Genomic DNA, 20,512 nt, shown 5'->3' with positions numbered 1-20,512 from the left:
CTTTGGCCCACTGAAGGGATGTGCTGGAGTCTCAAGCCAAGACCCCAGATCAGAACACTCCGATCACGAGATCCCTACCATCTCTGAAGTAGGGCCCATCTTGAACTCAGAGACAATGGGACTTGGCTCCAGACCATCCCTAATTTTGTTTTTTGTGTTTTGCTAAGCCAACCCTAGCCACCCTTCATTTTGCCCATCTTCAGTAGAAATCTCTCAGTCTCAATCTGATCCCATCAGATTGCCTGCATTTTTACCCTGGTTAATTGCCTATCAGTTAATTGTATAATTAGGCTATTTGCCAGGCTTGACACATCCTCTTGTGCACTCACCCATGGGGAGCTGGCAGCTTTCCCAGGCAAGTGCCATCAACTTCCACAGAATCTCAGCTTTTTTTTTTCTTTTTTAAATTAAAGTTCTAGCCCTTTTCCTTGCACAGGTTACCTTCCGAATATGAATGGAGAGGAAACCAATACAGTGGCCTCTTTGATTTCAGCATTAGATAAGGCCCCAAGTCTGCAGACAGCTCGAGTGCCACTGCTGCTGCTGAGAGCCTTCCCAGGTTGCAGCAGAGTGAATAAGGACCAGAGTATTTGCACAGATCGATCAGAATTCCACACAGATTCCCTTGTTTGCAATATTTTTAATATTTATAAGGCACTCAGCATTGCCACCCCTCATAATTTAATTGCAAGCCTTGTAAATCTGTGTTTTTTCTTAAAGCCCCAGTTCCTGGATTCATGTGATTGTGTTCGAACTTTCAGTTTTGATTTTTAAAACGTACATTTCTAGCCCTCATGCCTGAAAACAAAACCTTGGAAACATGACCAAAGTGCACCCTAAAAACATGAAAAATCAGAAGTAAAAAAGGACCCAGCTTTTTCTTTTTTTCCTATATAATCCCATGTATTTTAAGCCAAACCCATGATTTTTGATGGTTGAGGTTGCAACATTGCTTGGATAACACAGTAATGAGCGTGACATGAATGTCTTGCTCAACAGATGACAGTATGCAATGTTAAGCTTATCAGAGCACGTGCCATTGTCCAGTCGTCCAAACACCTAACTTTGGGCTCCATTTATGTGCACATTCAGGAGGTGATGCTGTAGTGATAAACAGACAGAGCCCTCTGCACTTGTGATATTAATGGAAACCTGTGTAGTCTATTTATGAAAACCTTGACCTAGAAGGAATTCCTGCCTAGCATCTCTGTAAACAAGTAGTTGCTCCATTAGTCAATTTAAATCATTAGGGCTGCCACTTATTTACATTTTAAAGCAGTATGTTTTTTTGTTGTCTTGTAAATTTATTATTGTGCATTGGGAAAGCCATCTGTAAAGGCCAGAAGGAGGGCTTCCTCTTGTGTTGACAGACATGTTGCTGTAAACAAATCCTTTTAATGTACCAAAGCTGTTTGTGTCATCTTTCGCAGATTTTGTTTCTTGTGTATTGTGGCAATAGCACCATAAGGATTCTCACTGGCTCTCTTTTTTTTTTAAAAAAAGTTGATTTTTGTTAATCCACATTTAATGTTAGTACTGAGGAGTTCATCCATGTCTTCCATCCTAGTGCTAGCAGCTAGCGCTTACGCACCATGACCAGCTTCAGACTGACAGATCACAGATCTTTGTCCAACACTGTAGCTCACTTCCATAGGATTCAGATGTATTGTGCATGTGTGTAAACACGTAAAACACTCAAGAGGTGTGCACAGCTGCTTTCTCCATTGCCTGTTCACCATTAATCAAATGCTTATTGTGTGCGTCAATAATGGGCTCATGTACCCGAGAAAGGAGGCGCCCAGGCAGACAATTCTAAGATGAGCCAAATCAACTGAAAAAGTTGGTCGTTGAAGCAGAACTGCACCTTCAAAAATCCAAGAGGGCCCCAAGTTGTAAACGTAGTCCATAAACAGCAGTAACATTGTACAAAATGGGTACCCAGCTACTTATCTGCCCTTTCATTAAATAAAATGATAGCTAGAATATACCAAAGAAAAAAGAGACACATCCCAGGAGGAAAAACAGGGCTGGGAGGTAATTCAGGATCATGCAAGGATTCAGATCATAAACTTGGCTAGAATATTTTATGCTGCAAATCTTGAGCACAGGAGGCTTTCTTCTCCCAGCCAGGTTAGAAATATCTATTGCTACTTCTAATCCCAGTCAAAATCAGGCAAGAAAATGGAAACAATGAATCACATTTTTTTAACCTCCAAAAAACTGTGTGTGTTTTGAGATTTTTTTTGGGACAAAGTGAGGTGTGGGGAGGAGGTTCAACAATAGGTCTTCATTGCTCAAGCTAGTTCTGCCTTCTTTAGCCATGCAACTCCATCTGCTCTCTCTTTCCATGTAACCTATGAATGTAATAGAAATGCAGATTCCGGGATAAATACTCTGAATAATCCCCTTGGACAGGTCTAGTACCTAACCACCACCTCTGCATCTTGGAAGCCCTCATTATGGCTCTGAGAATTACTACTATTCAATTATTTGTAATGTGGTAGCACCTGTAGGTCTCAGTTCCATTATAAGTTACATGGGCTTTGCAAGTAGAAAAAAGGTAGGTCAGATTTTGGGTCTTATATGAACCTTGATTTATGAGCCTTGCTTTTCAACTCCCAGTTTACGTGCTGAACAGCTCTCTCTCTCTCTCTTACACACACATTTCTATGTTAGCAAAAGCCAGAAACAAGCAAGCAGGATATCACTACAAGGCCAAGCAAAAGGGAAGAATACATGACGTACAAGCTAATCTTGTATATAACGTGGCATTAACAGCATTTCTAACAAGTAAGAACACGTAGGTAATGCATAGTCTGATTCCGTCTCACTACTCTGCTTTCTAAAAATCAGTGCTGGCATGACTGTAGCATCTCAAAAATCCTATAGGAAATGGAGAGAGGACTGGAGGGCTGAAGGGGTGGCAATGAAGTCTGGAGCCTTTTACCTCTGGTTCACCAACACGACAATACAGGACAAGTGTGACTGAAGCTGCCAATATGTGATGGGTGTTTGGTGGCCTGTATGAGAGGAGTTGGTGATCTCAGTTCAGTGCCTAAAATCATGTGTACTATACAAGCAAAGCACTCTTACCAACAAAGCTGCACTTTTTATTAGTGTAGTAAGATCACCCCCCGGGAGCAAAACAAACTCTACTGATAAAAGTCCAGTTTGGTCAGTATAGCTGCATATACTCTAGGGGCTTCTGCCAGTACAGCCAAGTCAGTCAGGGCTCATGCCTCTTCACATCTCTGACCAGCCTAGCCATGCCAGCAGGAAGCTGTAGTATAGACCTGGCCTTAATAGGCAGGCATCCACATTACAATTGGTATAAACAGGAACCCTCATTAGCATCCTCCACAGAGAAGCCAAGGATTAAAGTGGTCCATAGGAAAACTATCTTCTCATCCCTAGAAGTGTGCATTTAGGTACTTATATGGCCCATGTCACTGTAGTATCAAAGTATCTCATAGATACTAACTTATCCTGTGAGGTAGGGAATCACTGTCTCAATATTACAGATGGTAAACCGAGGCACAGAGTAGTCCGATGACTTCCACAGCCATCCTGTGTGACCATGGGTAAGAGCTGGGAAATGAACTCCAATCATCTGACTTGTGGTTAAGGCACCAACCACAAGCCCAACTTTTCTCTCCAGGTCTGGGCTGAAGCTTGCACTCCCACTGCCTGGATAGTACCTACCCTCTGAATAAACACAGGTCTATTCTCTGGGGTCGTTAACCCAGGGCCAGACATTTAAAGGCACTTAGATGCTTTTAAAAATCCCTCTAGGCACCTAACTCCCATTGAAATCTCTTCAAAAAACCTTCAAAAATCTTGACCCCGGTGCCTTTCATAAGCACTACATTCAACAAAATGATAATAATAAAAACCAAACAATCACATGTGATTGCTAATATCAACTTTGTAGAAGTTGCAACAGTGTAACGGAATTGCTTTTCTCTTTGTTAAAACCTAAATGTTATTCAAAGCCTAGGAGTTGGCTCCGGGTGATTTATTCCCTATTCTCAATCTCTCGTTAATGGGCAGCTCCTCGTTAGGATTATCACACAAGAGAACCATTCTAGGCTTTTCTGTGCTCATCCTTTGGGGCACTTCAGAGGGGGAAAAGTCTGAAAGCATTCTTAAGAGAGCACATAACATCCTTCTCCTTTCACAGATGGAGGAAACAGCTACAGGATTAGCAAGAGACACTGGTACAAACAGAACACCTGCCAAAATGCACCAACTCCCTTTCCCCCTTCTACAAAAAAAACAAACAAACTTCATTCCCTCTAACCAGAATCTACAGGAGCAGGGAAAGCTCAGCTGAAGTCTCTATTGAAAACACACCTGCAAATCTTATGAGCATAGTGGTGAGGAGGAGAACATTTCTGGATGAGATAGTTAAAAGCCCACCACTATGGTTAACTTTCCATTGTAACATAGACACTGGTTCCATTACTAAAGAGCTGACAGGATCAAACACCTTTAAAATATTTTATAACTAAAGTTCTTCCAAATATAACAGAGGATGTGATTCAGGATGCCCACGTCCTGGTGAACAGATAAGAATTTATTACAGGTTTCCTACAACATGGATACAGTTATACAGCAATACCATCCAACCCTCTGCTAACCACTCATATACACACTCAGCCCAGCACAGGTACAAGGCAGACTTCTTTCAGATCTCTCCTCCACTCTCTTTGTATCTCTAGCTGAGCTTTGTACAATGAAGACTGCTCCGGACAGGCAGTGCCTATGCTGTTCTGTAGAAGATCTATTATTATCATCATTACTGTGCTGGCAGCTAGGAGCCCCGTCATGGACCAGCCCCTCATTTTGCTAGGCACTAAAAACAGACACAGAACAAAACAACAGTGCCTGCCCCACCGAGCTTACAAACTAAGGACCTGATGTTTAGGAGGTACGAAGCCTCCAAAAGTCCAGTTGAAGTTGATGGGAGCTATGGATACCTAGCACCTCTGCAAGTCAGGCATTGTGAATTTTACCCCCTGGCATCCATCAGTTCTATGTGTCCTCCTGCCTATTCATTTTCAGATGTCACCACACTCCATGGGCTATTTACAGTCACGGTTTTCAACTTTTTTCATTTGCGGACCCCTAAAAATTATGAATGGAGATGTGGACCCCTTTGGAAATCTTAGTCTGCAGACTCCCAGGGATCTGCGGACCACAAGTTGAAAACTACTGCTCTGTGGGAACAACCACCTTTCACAGACCCCTTAGACATAGTCTGCAGACCTCCAAGGGTCTGCAGACCACAGATTGAAAACCACTGTATTACAGTATCAAACTAAGAAAATATACTCTAATTTGGTAAGGATAATTGCAACTAATAGCCAAGAAGGACCACTTGGACTGTACCATAAGCTCTCTCCCACCCCAGCCTAAATATAACAGGCCAAGATTGCATGCTACCCATTTACAAAGGAGACATATAACCTGTAAAATTAAAATGGGAGTTACCAGATGTCGGTGTTAAAAGATAAAACAGAATTTTTAAGGTTACCTGAGTATAGAAGTTTAGAGCTTGCAGAAATACTGGTTGTCAGTTGTGATGCAATTCCATTTGGCATATTGGGCACACCACCACTGACATGCCACTGAATCTCTTCTCTGACTACATGGCATTTTTTCTGTGCGAAACAATTATCCACCAGTTATACTCAGGCAAGCTAGGGAGGGGGAGGTCTGTGACTAGCTAACACATTTTTAAACACCACTCATTCTACTAAAACAAGCCATAAGAGCATGAAGGCAGCAGGCAACATTATGTCTGCACCTTGCCTTCAACAGAATTTGACAACGCTTAGCTCAAATAAACCCATCTCCATAGATTTTCCTTTCTTTGTGTAATCTAGAGTCACTGTGGCCCTGTATCCCCAAACACCCTGATTACTGAAAATGGTGGTGTTGGGGGGAAGATTTTTCGCGAAGCTGATCAGACAGACAGGCTAGTTATCCAGCTGCCCTTTGCCAGTAACAGTTCTAGCACTTCCTGCCAGCCCACGCATCGCACATTAATTGACATGACATATTGACTGGCACTCTTCCGGGGAGAGAGCAAAAAGGAGTATGCACACCATTCCAGCTCAGTAATAATTACTGATTAAAAACTAGTTAAAAGGCAATGAAGACTGAAACGTACATTAACCAAACGACCCTCATCTATAGCAAGCCACAGATAGATTGGAGCGATTATGAAATCATCACTTAAAATGTCTACAAACATTAATGGCTGTTTGAGTTTCCTGAAGATTTATCGTAAAGCTGCTAAGTTCTTCAGTGTTATGGCTCTCCCCCTTCCCTCTCTGCATGAAAACATATTTGCTTGGCTTTGTTTGTGCACATTGACGTAGGCATCAAGTCCCTGGAACCATAAATACAGTGTCTATTTTTAACCTTTATAATGAAATCCTTTACTCATTGTTTTCTAACTAGAAAATGACACTGTTAGCAATATTAGTCATTTCACAGATGTAACAGGACCAGTATGCTTGCCATGCTGTTACCCATAAGTGAAATACTCATTAATGCTAAGGGTGTAATAAACTACTCCCCCCCACACACCTTCCTATAATTTAAAAGGTTTTAGTGTTTGTGTGGATATTGTCTAGTTAATTTGGGGCGATTATCTCTGCAGTCACTTTGGGGCACCTTGGTGTCTTGATTTCACACGAGCATTTAATCTTTTATTTTCCACTTATTTAAAACACAGCAGTGAATGAAATCTAAAGAGCTCTCCCATACCAAGTATGCAATCAAATTTAGTTTAAATAAACGTGTGTGTGGGGGGGTGGAATTATAAAATAACAGAATGAAGATTTCAGTAGTTGGTCTCTGTTCATTGCTTTTCTCAATAGGGTTTACATTCAGCATTTTAGTGGGTCAGATTGCTCCCCCAGCATAACCATTAAGATATGAGATAAGGACAAGATAGGAGTTCAGAGAGCTCTAGCCAGTTTACCTGGATATAGATGGGTAATCACTAAACATTAGTCTATTTGATTAGGTCCAATATTTTGATGAGCCTTTACAGACCCAACCTCGCAAACCCTTAAAGTCCGTGTCAATGGGACTACTTACTACTCAGACTGTTTGGGAAGAACATGCCTTCTTTCTACAGAGAAAAAGTAATTTAACTTCTCTGAAACTTCCTCCTTCGGGGCTCCCATTTCTCCCCAACAGCCCAGTGGACCAACTGATTCGGTCTGCTTCTGATTTACACAAATAACCAGCAGTTCTGTAAGTGTCTTTGATCACTTGCTCTTCAAATTCCCTTAGCCCTAATCATTTCCGTTTTGCGTTTTACCAGCCAGAGCTTTTACTCTTTTCTATGGCTTCGCTTTGGTTGGATTTTCCCTTTTTGACAGACATATGTTGGACTCAAATAACCTCCAGATTCTTGCCATTTAACCACACTTTTTTTCTCCTGGTCTTTCCTGCTTCCTCTTTTGTGTAGGAGTGTAAATCTCTTCGGAGACTGTTGTGGTTTCTGAAAGTAAGCTACAACCCTGACAATAAACTTTAATTAGCTTGCATGTTTAGTGCACATAATTTTATTTAGTTGCTATATTATTTTCTTCCCTCTCTTAGTCCCTTGAAGTACATATATTTAAAAAGGTTGATCCCAGGTAATACCTTCATCCAGTTGAGCTGTAATGCTTCCTCTCCATTACAGCAATTTGTCCTTCTATGGGAGGGACCTGATCATGCGTGTGTGTACCACTGCTTGCTGCTGGATGGAATCAAAACTGCTTCCCTATGCATCATTTTGCCCTATACTGCTAATTGATAAGGGAGAGTCTCCTTTTGTTCAAGTGCTAGGGGTCTGTGTTTCTCCAGGCAGTAGGATCCAGAGTCCATGCCCACTATCGCTGTCAAGTTCCAAAAGGCCATGTCATACAGCTCAGTAATAACTGCAGAACTGCAGGCAGTCAAGGATGTGTTACAATTCAATCTCCTAGGACAGCTGTTCTGAACCAGGGGTACACATACCCTTGGTGGTACTCAAAGGTCTTCTGAGGATACATCAACTCATCTAGATATTTGCCTAGTTTTACAACAAGCTACTTAAAAGCCCCAGCGAAGTCAGTACAAACTACATTGTCTGTATGAAACTTATTTATTTATACTGCTCTATATACTGTACATTGAAATGTAAGCACAATGTTCAAATTCATTTATTTTATAATTATATGGCAAAAATGAGAAAGTCAGCAATTTTTCAGTACTAGTGTGCTGTGACACTTCTGTATTTTTATGTCTGATTTTGTAAGCAAGTAGTTTTTAAGTGATGTGAAACTTGGGGGTACACAAGACAAATCAGACTCTTGAAAGGGGAACAGTTGTCTGGAAAGGTAGAGAACCAGATTATGCATAGATTATAAGAGTTAGACTGTTACTGCGGAAAGAGAGAGGTAGCACTGACTAGATGGCAAGTCCAATATTAAAAATTAATAGTGATTTCTTCTGGGATAGAGTTGATTAAAAAAAAGTGGAAGCCCTTAATTGCTTCCTTTACTCATCATGTAGGAAGAAGATGCTACTCAACCAGAAGTAGCATTTTGCATGTGTTGGTACATGCATGTTCTCATCTGAAAAACATTTTGTCCTGACTGACTTGAGCATCAAGAACATCCACATTCCCATTGCTCTAAACCTACTATCTCTCATTCTATATGAACAACAACTTACATGGAGATTCCCTCTGCCCCCCTTTTCTTCAAGATGCCTGCCTTGTACTGATATACGAGAGGTAGGGAATAATTTTAATGATAAACTATGGCAATTTTGCTCTTCAGAAGATAACATGTTCAGACTTAACTCAAGGTTGCCACAGTGAGAAACCAATACTGGGTTTATTTGATTCTTAAAAACTACTTGATAACCAATGTGACAATGGCACTGAAGTCTGCATCTCTATTGGAAAATAGGAAAGTGTCAAAGAGAGGCAGTTGCTGCAGTCTCTGACACCACTGTAATTTTAAAAAGATATACTGGATGGTTTGTCAAACTGGATAAACTGAGCCTGGTTTCTTTTAAAGTTAATACATCGGCCGTTGTCTCAGAAAGGCGAGGGCTACTCAGTTAAAGTCTCTAAGCTTCCATTTGGCTCAATACTCAAGGCTAATTAGGATGTCTAGCCTGGCCTTGTGATAAGTACTCCTGTAGTTTCTAGACACGTAACCCAGCTGGGGAATCCAATCAGGGCTGACCCCATGGGTTCTGAGCTCACCTATTTGGCAATGCTTCTCTTCTGACTGTACAATGAAATCTTCCCAAACTACCTGCTCCGTGGGACAGGTTTATACCTTGTAGCCAAGTGATCTTGGCAATGCCAAGGTTTGAAAGCACAAGATAGCTTTGCAGTTAGGGGGAAGAATACACCACTATAAAACAAAAACTTTGTTAATACGACGTTTTCCTCACAGCATTGCCTACTCCCTCCATGCTGGGCCAGGCAGTCAACAACTGACATGCTATGTCATTTAAACTGACATGGCTTTGGGGAGATGCAGCTTTTCATTTTATTAAAAAAAAAAAAAAAAAAGATGATTGGGGGGAAAAGTGAGTTTTTCAAAAATCCTTTCACTCAAAGATTAACGTTTTCTCCCCCCCCCCTCCATCTTGCAAAACAGTTGCATCTTGCAGAAAGTGGGACCCTTTAAAGGCTGAATAATAGTGTTTTTCCTTGCAGGTTACTGCACTTCACTTGCAACTCCTGACAGCTTTGAAAATGGGTCCAATCAAAGTCATCATTTCATATTGATTTTTGTTTTTTCACCCTGATAGCTCTGCACTGAAGGTGTTTTCAAGTGTTACTGAAATAGAAGGCTAAATTTACCCTGCGATGCGTCTTGTTCTTTGTAAGCTGTTCTGTAGACAGTTCTTTCTCTCACTCCCTTTTTGTTTGTATTACCACAAAGCATGGACAAATTGGAATACCATCCCTCTGCGCACACACACACAGACTGGATGAAAGCAGGGATACAATGTCCCAAGCATTCGAGAAGTATGAGGCAAGAGATTCAGCCACTCCTCTTGATTAATTTACATTCATTTTAGCACATTTTATCCCCAAAAGGAACACAAAGACTTCTATAAACAGTCTTTCCCATTTCATTTACCACTCCAGAATGAAACTGAGTAAATGTTTAACAGCGCACAGCCGCACTACAGAACAGTTTAGGAAAGGAAGTGAAGAACCACCACCGTAACTAACTAAATCTACTGATGTAATTTCGGGAGGAAGAATGTAATCACCTGAACTGGAAGTTGGCCAGAACTCCTTTACTACTATTAAAAGTACCAGGGAGTCTTCAATGACACAAGTGGGGAAAAGCTTGGTTTTGTGCCTTATCTGAAAGAGGACAGCCACTGCAGCACAGACATCCTAACTTAATGCTTGGTCATTAGGCCAGGATTGAATACAGAGGAGAGCATCACCAGTACCACCTACAGAATCCTTGGAGCTCTCCCACCCCAGTGCTGACCCAGCCCTACAATGCTTAGTCTATGGGATAAGAGCAGCAGGTAGTATGGCTTCAGACAGCCTGTTTCCATGTCCAACTTTCTACACTGCCATGGACACACAGTTCAGAAGCTGCAGAGGTCAACCGAGTCTCTGCTCTTGACACACACCTGCTCTGGCCCTTAGCTGTCCCAAGTCCCAAATAATAGTCCTAACCTAGCATCATAGTGTCACAGGGCCATCCCAACTGGATTACTCTCTTGTCGGCAAGCCACAGCATCACCAGGGCTCTCTCAGTTTCCCCTCTCTGGTGATCCAATAGTTTTAATTCAGTACTACCACTCTGGGGGGCTGGTTTATTACAACATGGACATCTGTTGTGGACTATTTGGACTATTTCTCAGCCAAGTGCAAACAGTCATTAAAACTCAAGATGTCTCATCTCTCAATACCCCACATGCCACACACCAGGCCTTCAATCATGCCGGGACTCTCTCTGTGTCCTCCCCTGTCCATGTACCAGGAAAGCCAACCCAGCCCTTCCAACTGGAGTGCAACTCTGCTCTTCCAATAGGGACTTCCCCACAGCCTCTCTGCTGCTCTCCTTGCCTTCAGCCTTCTGCCAGGAAAAACTTTCTGCTGCTTTCCAGGACCTCCTCCGATCCCCCTAGTCTCCAGCAGCTCTCACCTACCCTTCCTGGCTGAACCAGCCTACTCTGACACTGGAACTCACTGGGTCTCTCCCTGATTCTATAAAGTCCAGAGGTGCTGTCCTGTCCTCTTAACTGGCCTACTTTATTTACAGGTCCCAGCCACCCCATGACACTTAGTTTAGAAGGTACTGTCACTTATCCTGGCTCTAAGGTAAGAAATGAGTGCATCAGATGCTCAATTTTAAACATAGCATTGTCTTAAAAAGATGTGAAAAGGATTTCAGTCCCTACCAAAAAGCCAAGTTCAGGTCCTCAGACTTCTGTGTTACTGTAGGAGCAGCTATCCTCACTAATGCATTCCTTACATGGCTTTAGACATTGGTGATGTTCTCGGTAAACACAGAACCCTGAACTGAGAGTCTCTGCAGGCAAGTGAAGGAGGAATGCATTTAGTTTTAACATGCATCGATTTTCAGTCTGTACATGTATTTCATTGAGAATCTGGGATCTCAGCTGTGTTTGTTAAAACTACAAAGAATTTTGTTTCACTCCCTTCTCCCATCTTGTAAAAAAAGTTTCCCCCATCCCCTGCCAGGATTTCTACCAGAAAATCGTCGCAAAAAGCAGCATGTTGTTGCTTGCTTGTTTTTAAACTGGCAACTGTAACATTTTGCTATGGAGCAGACAGACTTACATCAAGAATGCTCAGCATGCTATAAATCCAAGAAACAATAATGTGCTTGGCTGTTCCCAACATGGGCAGGGAGTTACTAAATCAGTGAAGAAATAAGCAGAAACAGCAATTTACAATTCCACCTTCTTTACACGTCAAGTCTGTGTAACATAAAACCCCAATCCTAACCGATGCTCTGTACAGACAGATCCCAGTGCTCATGCAGACCCCTACTGACTTCAACGGGGGACCAGTCATGTGGAGCAGTTTGTAAGACCAAGCTCTTCAAATGCTCCATCATACCGGCTGGGATTTGCAAAGAGGCCTAAGTGAGGTGAATGCTTAACTCCCACTGAATTTCAGTAGGAGTTGAGCCCTTACATCTCTTAATCACCTTTGAGAATCCCAGCCATGTCTCTCATTTCTACCTCCAGTGCCATCCAGAAGCAGCTGGTTGGAAGAGGCTAGTGGGTATTTTTCAGTGTACCCATGTCTCCCCACTCCTCCCATGCGCATTGTGTGTTAAATGTTTACATAAATGAGTAAAATATCAAAACTTCCACCTCTGCGACAGTATTTAATTGTGGTGGGACAGTATATAAAAGGGTCAGTACAGAGAAATGGTGATCACACCTTCAGATATCAGACTGGTAATACTTTAAAGTAAGCTGTTTACATTCCCATAACATTATGCCAAATTAAAAACAGCTGTTTCTCCAGTGAGGTTTTAAAAATGATTTCCTGGGTGACAGCAATACTCTGAGGTGCAAGGCTTCACCTTTCCTCCAGAAGTCAGTCTTCTAGCCTCTGCTTTGCTTTTTTTTTTTTTTTTTTTCTAATAGATGAAAATCACCCATCCAAATCAAGACAAAAGCCGACAAAAGCCTCTTGCTCACCTTTTCCTTATCTCCCTCTGTTGGCTATGGTGCAAGTAACTGACACAGGTTTCTTAACATGGACGAAATAGACATACTGGGTGAAATCCTGACCTTGATGATTTCAACAGAGCCAGGGTATCACACATTATTAGCATTACAGTAGTGCCTAGAGACCTCAAGCACAACGGGGCTCCTGTCTTACTAGGTGCTGTACAGATGCATAGAAAGAGTCCCTGCCACTTATCCTTTACAATCTAAATACACAAAACAGAAAAAGGATGGGAAGGGAAACAGAGGCCCAGGAGGGGTCAGCAGGGGGAACAAACTCCAGCTCTCCCAAGTCCCCGTCCAAGGCCCTAACCACTAGAACACACTGTGTCTTAATTACACTTTAGTGCCAAATTTAAGATCTGCTCCTGCAAATCCACAGATTTTTGGAGCACCTGCACAGCCCGGATCGGAACATACAGTCTCCCGTTTCCCAGTGTAGTGTCAGTGTGCACTCCACAGAGAGGCTTCATTAATCAATGTGTCATAAGCACAATCAATTTCAGCGATTCCACAGGCACTCTTGCAGTCTATTGTGTACACTGTTGGGCAGACTAAGAACTCCCTATTCTAAGAAAGCTCAGTAACTATGTGCTAAAAATCCTCCAGACATTTTTCCTAAACATCCCTCTTCAGCATAACTTAATACTCCAGGTTTGCATTTATATTTTCTACTCACCAGGTGCTAAAATATTAAATCCGCAACCTACCTGCTTTCTTGTGGATCTACGATTTTGTTCAGTTAGATGACAGGTTTCATGTTCTCTGTATATATAAAATCTCCCCACTGTATTTTCCACTGCATGCATCCAATGAAGTGAGCTGTAGCTCACGAAAGCTTACGCTCAAATAAATTTGTTAGTCTCTAAGGTGCCACAAGTACTCCTGTTCTTTTTTCAGTTAGATGGTAAGCTCTTCTGGGCAGGGGTGGTGTCTTCTACATCTAGACAGCACCTAACATTTTGGGGGCACTGATGGAATATAAACAACAGTAATACTAATAAATAGAGGAAATTATTTTGGCTTTTTCTTATCTGCAGTATGTTTGAGGACCCCCCCAATAATAAAATGTTTAGCGTTTGTATAGGGTTTCACATCTTCAATCCATTATACAAATATTTTGTTCTTCTACAGCACCTTTCATCCAAGGATCCAAAGCACTTTCTACATCTTACTTCACTGAAAACACTGTGTGAAATAAAGAGAACTCTGCTCACTTATTTTTAAACAGTGGGTCTGAGCCAAATCCCGAGATCTGAACTGTCCAAAATTTTTGTGATTTGAGCTCTCATTCTTTATCCATTTTTGCTGATGGAGAGACAGAGTTTAAGTGACTTGACCAAGGCTATTCAGCGAGTGGGTGGTAGAGCTAGGGATTAGTTTAAATGTGGGATGACAAGTTAGAGTCTAGTGGACCAAGCTGCCCCCCAGGTTTTCTGTTGTAGAAATGGTGTGTACTCTTATAACGACATATTAATATTATAAGGCCCTTAGATATGAGCATGTAACTCCTGTCGATTTTGGTGGGAATTGTTGGTGCCTACCCAAGGGCAGAACTGGACCTAAATAAAGGGAGAATGTCCTGGGCAAAGAGTAGGGGAAGACTTGAGAAAACAACAGGGGAAGGGACAGTATCTGAGAAAAAACAAAAAAGGGATTGTGGAAACCCAAGCACGTATGGTACACACAATCCTAAAACTAGCAGTTTCTTAACAGAATTGCTGTGTAAAAGTGCCTGGCTTTTAATGACTGGTTTTGTAATGCAGTCCTTCTCTCCTTCCCATCAGGATTGAACTTCTGATTCAGTTACCCTATTTTAATAGACTGCACCCGATTCCCAGTGGTCCCTGTGGGGGTTTATAACAACATCCTTGCTCCTTCACTCTGCAATCGCTGTGAAGTATAGTATGCAGCCTGGGGCCAGGCAGTTTGAACTTGACACCATTAATTTCTTGGGGACACAAAGCTATAACACCGGCTCATGTATGTACGCTTCATATGCCGCTGGATATATAGACTGAAGCTTAAAGCAAAGACATTTTATTCCAGCAACTAAATGCACTCTCTTTCTCCTCTTCTCCTCCCAGCAATCCAGTTTGAAGAACTATTTTTAATCTCAAAACCGCCTAAGAGCACTATATCACCTGTCCCTATTGAGCACTTACTGCTTTGGGTTTTGTCTGCTTGTTCCCAACTCTGTGTAGAAATACTTCGTTACATGAGATAAAACTGTATTTTAGAAGCACTGTGTATATATGATCATCCACGTTAAGTACTCAAGGAGGGCACTCAGCCCCTTGCAAAATCAGGCACCATGTGAGGAAACTCTGGCACCCAGCGGCATCCCATGCAGCTTTGTCAGTAGGAGGACCGCGTGTATCAAGCTTGCGGCTTAATGGCAAAGTTGCCATTGAACTGAGTAGATCACAAGGACCATTCCGCAGAGACAGCAGCTGGAGCATTAGTAATTCTGTAACTGACAGCACACTTCAATATTAAGAACATGCATACCTCTGTCAGTATTGATAACCAATGACATTGTGTAAATGCAACCTCTGTGGAATACCCTGTGCTGGATTTATTGATCAGATACACTCTGGAGATTAAGCTCATTGGCTCTTTGGAGTGTCATGTGACTTTGGGCATATTAGCGCAACTAGGTCAAACAAAGTAAGGTCACCGATGTAACAGAGACACGGAGTGACAAAGTGTGACCTTTCACTGTGATACCAGCTTACAACATAGCCGTGTTTATTTCTTGCAGCTCATGGTTAAAAGCTTGTCCTGCACATCCTTCTGTGCATTACAGTTTGTATCAATCAAAATAAAACTAGGCCCCCAAATGCAGCCAATACTAAAATGATGAAGGTATTCCACTTAGAGCCTTCAAACATGACGCTTAACAATGCTCTGCCATTAGCAATCAGCGTATCAGCCCGGCATTCTGGCCTGTTTCATAGAAAATCAAGAGGCAAAATAATTGAGTCAATAGTGATACAAAGGGATTGCTCCTTCAGCCCTATTCTTTGGCTAACAAGCCTTCAGCAGGGCTGAAAATTCAAAAGCTCAGGGAATCAAAAAAGAATTGATTTGATTCAGAGCTTCAGTCTAGGCTGTATTTAACACATCATTTTTGCTTGCTCTGCCATACAATAGAAGCTGTTTGAGAAAAGAAGGACTGCGGGGGGAGGGGGGGGTGAATAAAAGAGAACACTAAGCAAGAATCACAAGGGCAGGAAAATTCACTCACCCTTCAAACTTCATAGCTGGAATACACTGCACACATTAAGCCCGTTTCAGTAGGTAACAGTTCATGAATACGCACAAGTGGCACCTTCTAACACCTCTTTGTTCAGATGGTCTAGATCAGTACAAAGAGTGATAGACACAAACCAGGAAGTTCCGATCTCTATCTGAATTTACCCCAGTTTGAGGGGGGTCTGGATCAGATACTCTGATTTCAATCCACCCAACTGAAGTGGGCTTGAAGAGCTCACAGCCCAGACTTGGATGTAGTCCCATCTCTAGCTTGGAGAGAACTGCGGGAGTCCCACTGGGCAGGATTCATATGAATGTTTCTTCATGTTTGATCCACCTGGGTTCACATTCCCCTGTCCTTGGAGTTTCTATTTCAGGTTTGGGTGAAACTCAGGTGGTAACTCAGAGTTTCAGCAGGTTTGGCATCAACCACCTAAGCCTCTTCAGATTTTTTATGCAAAACTCATGAACTGGTCCCAGGTCTGCATGAAATTGGCCCAGAGGATCTCTAAAATCACCTTTCAGTGGAAGCTGGTCCAACTTTGGAGTTTGCAGCATAATCACTGGACATTATAGTTTTATTCCCAGTTTGTAAGCTTTATTTTCACCCTTGGCACAAATGCTACATGAGGATAATACGGTCTCCAAAACTCAGGCACAGCTCAGATGAATAAAGGATGCTATTCAGTCCTAGGTTAGAATTTTCTGACTGAGCTATGCTTAAAGGCATATTCTACACGTGGAACTGTCATTGTCTCATCAAGGGTCGGTCCTGGGGCCGGTTGTGTTCAATATCTTCATAAATAATCTGGAGGATGGTGTGGATTGCACTCTCAGCAAATTTGCGGATGATACTAAACTGGGAGGAGTGGTAGATACGCTGGAGGGGAGGGATAGGATACAGAAGGACCTAGACAAATTGGAGGATTGGGCCAAAAGAAATCTGATGAGGTTCAACAAGGATAAGTGCAGGGTCCTGCACTTAGGATGGAAGAATCCAATGCACCGCTACAGACTAGGGACCGAATGCTCAGCAGCAGTTCTGCGGAAAAGGACCTAGGGGTGACAGTGGACGAGAAGCTGGATATGAGTCAGCAGTGTGCCCTTGTTGCCAAGAAGGCCAATGGCATTTTGGGATGTATAAGTAGGGGCATAGCGAGCAGATCGAGGGACGTGATCGTTCCCCTCTATTCGACATTGGTGAGGCCTCATCTGGAGTACTGTGTCCAGTTTTGGGCCCCACACTACAAGAAGGATGTGGATAAATTGGAGAGAGTCCAGCGAAGGGCAACAAAAATGATTAGGGGATTGGAACACATGACTTATGAGGAGAGGCTGAGGGAGCTGGGATTGTTTAGCCTGCAGAAGAGAAGAATGAGGGGGGATTTGATAGCTGCTTTCAACTACCTGAAAGGGGGTTCCAAAGAGGATGGCTCTAGACTGTTCTCAATGGTAGCAGATGACAGAACGAGGAGTAATGGTCTCAAGTTGCAGTGGGGGAGGTTTAGATTGGATATTAGGAAAAACTTTTTCACTAAGAGGGTGGTGAAACACTGGAATGCGTTACCTAGGGAGGTGGTAGAATCTCCTTCCTTAGAGGTTTTTAAGGTCAGGCTTGACAAAGCCCTGGCTGGGATGATTTAACTGGGAATTGGTCCTGCTTCGAGCAGGGGGTTGGACTAGATGACCTTCTGGGGTCCCTTCCAACCCTGATATTCTATGATTCTATGATTTGCAGCTGTGGGAACTCTATGCAGGGTAACAAGTACAACTTGTCTCTTACTGTTGTTGTATTTCCTTTGTTTTCCTGCCATAGACTAGCAGCTTGGTGGGTTTCAGTCTGAGGTTAGGCTGTTGTCCCAGTTGACTCTGCATTGACATGGATTTTTTTGGCATCATCCTGACACTGCAGCATCATCCCCAAAGACTGACAAGGTTTCATTCATCTTGTTTCCAGAAGTGACAGCATTAGGTTCTCAGATGCTGTTAACATCTCCTCAGGTTTGCTTTCTGGTCCCATGGAGAATTCTGTAACCATGCTAGGTCTCATTAAGTCAGTGGGTAAAATCAGACTATCAAGAAGAAAGATAAGTAACCAGTGACACAGACCAGGTCTGCTGTTTTGTGTTCTCTCTCTGCTTCACTGGAACCATTGATGATTACTATCCATCAGGATCAAGGACGGTCAGTGTGGTTTAAGGGCACACAAAGCTCCGTGCAGTGCAGATGACATTTTACCACTCCTGAGAAATCAGATAACTTTACTTCAGTTGGGACAAACATGGGATACTTCTGCCCAAAAGGGGAAATAGGATTTCTGTTTCAGAATGGTACTAGTATCCCTCTAATTCAGGCCCAAACATAATCACAGATCGCTTCCCTATGTTAATAAAATGGCAACAAACAAAAATCTCAACCAACCTGGGGAAGCTTCAGTCCTGTGGTAGGGTTTAGCTCAGGTGATTAAAATGTGGTGTTATAGCTACCTGAATAATCCCTTTAGTACAATACTAGTGATCATACCCTAATTCCCTTTCCAAACAACTGGATAGCCTAATTAGAGAGGTTTTAATTAAGGACAATTAAAAAGCCATGGCAGGCTTCATTTAATAAATTGCAGAGAAAATGCAGTCATGTACCTGGACCCACTAATAAATGAATGTGTGCAACTACCAGGCAAGGAGCACTAGTGAAAAAATAGCAGGAACATCCTGGAAATGCTGCAAACCTGTCTGTCCCTCTCAGTTACCAGCTCCTTCCCTCCCCACAAGATCCTCAGCTGAACCCACTTCCCAGCTATCAGAACGCCCAGACGATATCCTGGCCATTTGAAAACACCTAAAGAGCATAGTGTCTTTTGAAGTCTAGTCCCCCTGCAAGATTCCATTTCTAATGATACTTTGCACTTCTACAGTGCATTTCAACTGTGGATGTTCAATGGCTTTACAAATAGCTATTAGTGATAAGCCTTAGGAGACATCTTTGGGGTAGATAAAGCAGTACTACCATGCCTACTTTACAGATGGGAAATAGAGGCAGAAGGATTAAGTGATTTGGCCACAGCATCACAGAGAAACAGTGGCAGAGCCATAAATAGACGCCGAGTGTCCTTATTTCCAGTTTACTGCTCTGTTCATTAGACCCTACATTATTTTTAAACCATTTCTTGCCTAAAAAAGAAAATAATACAAACAGTATAGGTGTTTCTTTTAGCTCTAAAGTCCTCCAATGCAGGGAAAGGTGTTTTTTCTTCTTAAAAAAAATTTACCTGTGCCTATAACCCGAACAACAGTTTGAAAGTCCAATGTACTATAAGGCGGCTGCCCAATGCAACTTAAAATGGCAGAGAGAATAAAACCTAGAAGTCAAGCTGTCAAGCGGGAATTCCAATTCCAATTCAACTGCACTAAGGCTACTATAACATCTTTACTAAAGCTGGCTAGAAAATTAGTTATTTTCGCGCACACAATTTTGATGAAAATGAAAATGTGTATGTTGAAAATGAACTATTTTCACAAAACTCCATATTGTGACCAAAAAAATTAGTCCCAAAAAATCCTTTGACCAGCTTTAATCTTTGCTCATCATCTTGGGTTGTATGGGATCTGTGTGTAAACAACCGCGTATTTCAAAATGTGTCACTTTTCTTCCTATTCGCTAATGTCAATAGGAACAACAACAAAAACTAAATACCGGGATACGCACATGTGCATACATATTTTACAAACAATAAAACTTTCTCTCTAAAGAAGGTTTTAAAGCATTACCACGGACGCAAGTAAATTCAAAAGGTCCTGGCTTAACTCCCTAGTGCAACATTGTTTAAAATTTCTGAGACTGACTTTGGAATACAAACCCCAGCCACAGAAACGTGAAATCTGTTTAGACTATTTTAAGTGCACTATTCTGTACATTCCATAGCACGTAATGACCCTTACATTATCACTAAAAAAGGGGGACTGCAACTTTAAGGCTATTATACTCTTAATGAAGTCCATATGCTCTCTGCTGACACAGAGGGGACATTTAAATCCACCACTGAGGCAGCTGATTTGATGTGTTGACGAGCAAGTCATGTTGCTATAATAAGAAGTGTTTATTTGAATAATAAGGTCAGGGAGTTAAGTAGTTGGTATTCCACTCCTATGAAGCAGTTTGCACAGTGTCACTAATAATTAAAGGGGGTTTTGACTAATCTAGTTGCTCTTCCTAAATATACTCCACTCTGTTCAAGGAACTCATCAAAGCAGCAAAGTGATCTTCGAGGTTATTAATCTCCTTTGCTCCACAGCTGGAGCAAATTTATTTGCTTGAATTAGCATGTAATAAACTTATAATAAAGCTGCCACATCCCTCACTTCAGAGATATAGTCTGTGTAATGGGTAGTTAAACCTAGGTAATGTAGCAATAGTCTTTAGGCTTGGAAATCATAGCAAAAATTATGTAGTGCTGTGTTATCTCTAGTAGTTGGGCTGCAATGTGACTTCTTCCAAGTCTTGG

General features: G+C 42.0%; 1 long non-coding RNA gene across 1 annotated transcript in view; it reads right to left on the bottom strand.

Annotated features, from left to right (window-relative positions):
* LOC144929526 (uncharacterized) overlaps positions 1 to 20,512 on the bottom strand; it is a 116,629-nt gene that overhangs the window by 21,819 nt on the left and 74,298 nt on the right. The window lies entirely within an intron of this gene.

Source organism: Lepidochelys kempii, chromosome 17 (assembly GCF_965140285.1).
Source record: "Lepidochelys kempii isolate rLepKem1 chromosome 17, rLepKem1.hap1, whole genome shotgun sequence".
Lineage (NCBI taxonomy): Eukaryota > Metazoa > Chordata > Testudines > Cheloniidae > Lepidochelys > Lepidochelys kempii.
Note: the sequence above shows the minus strand (reverse complement) of the source record. Positions and strands in the feature narration are given on the sequence as shown.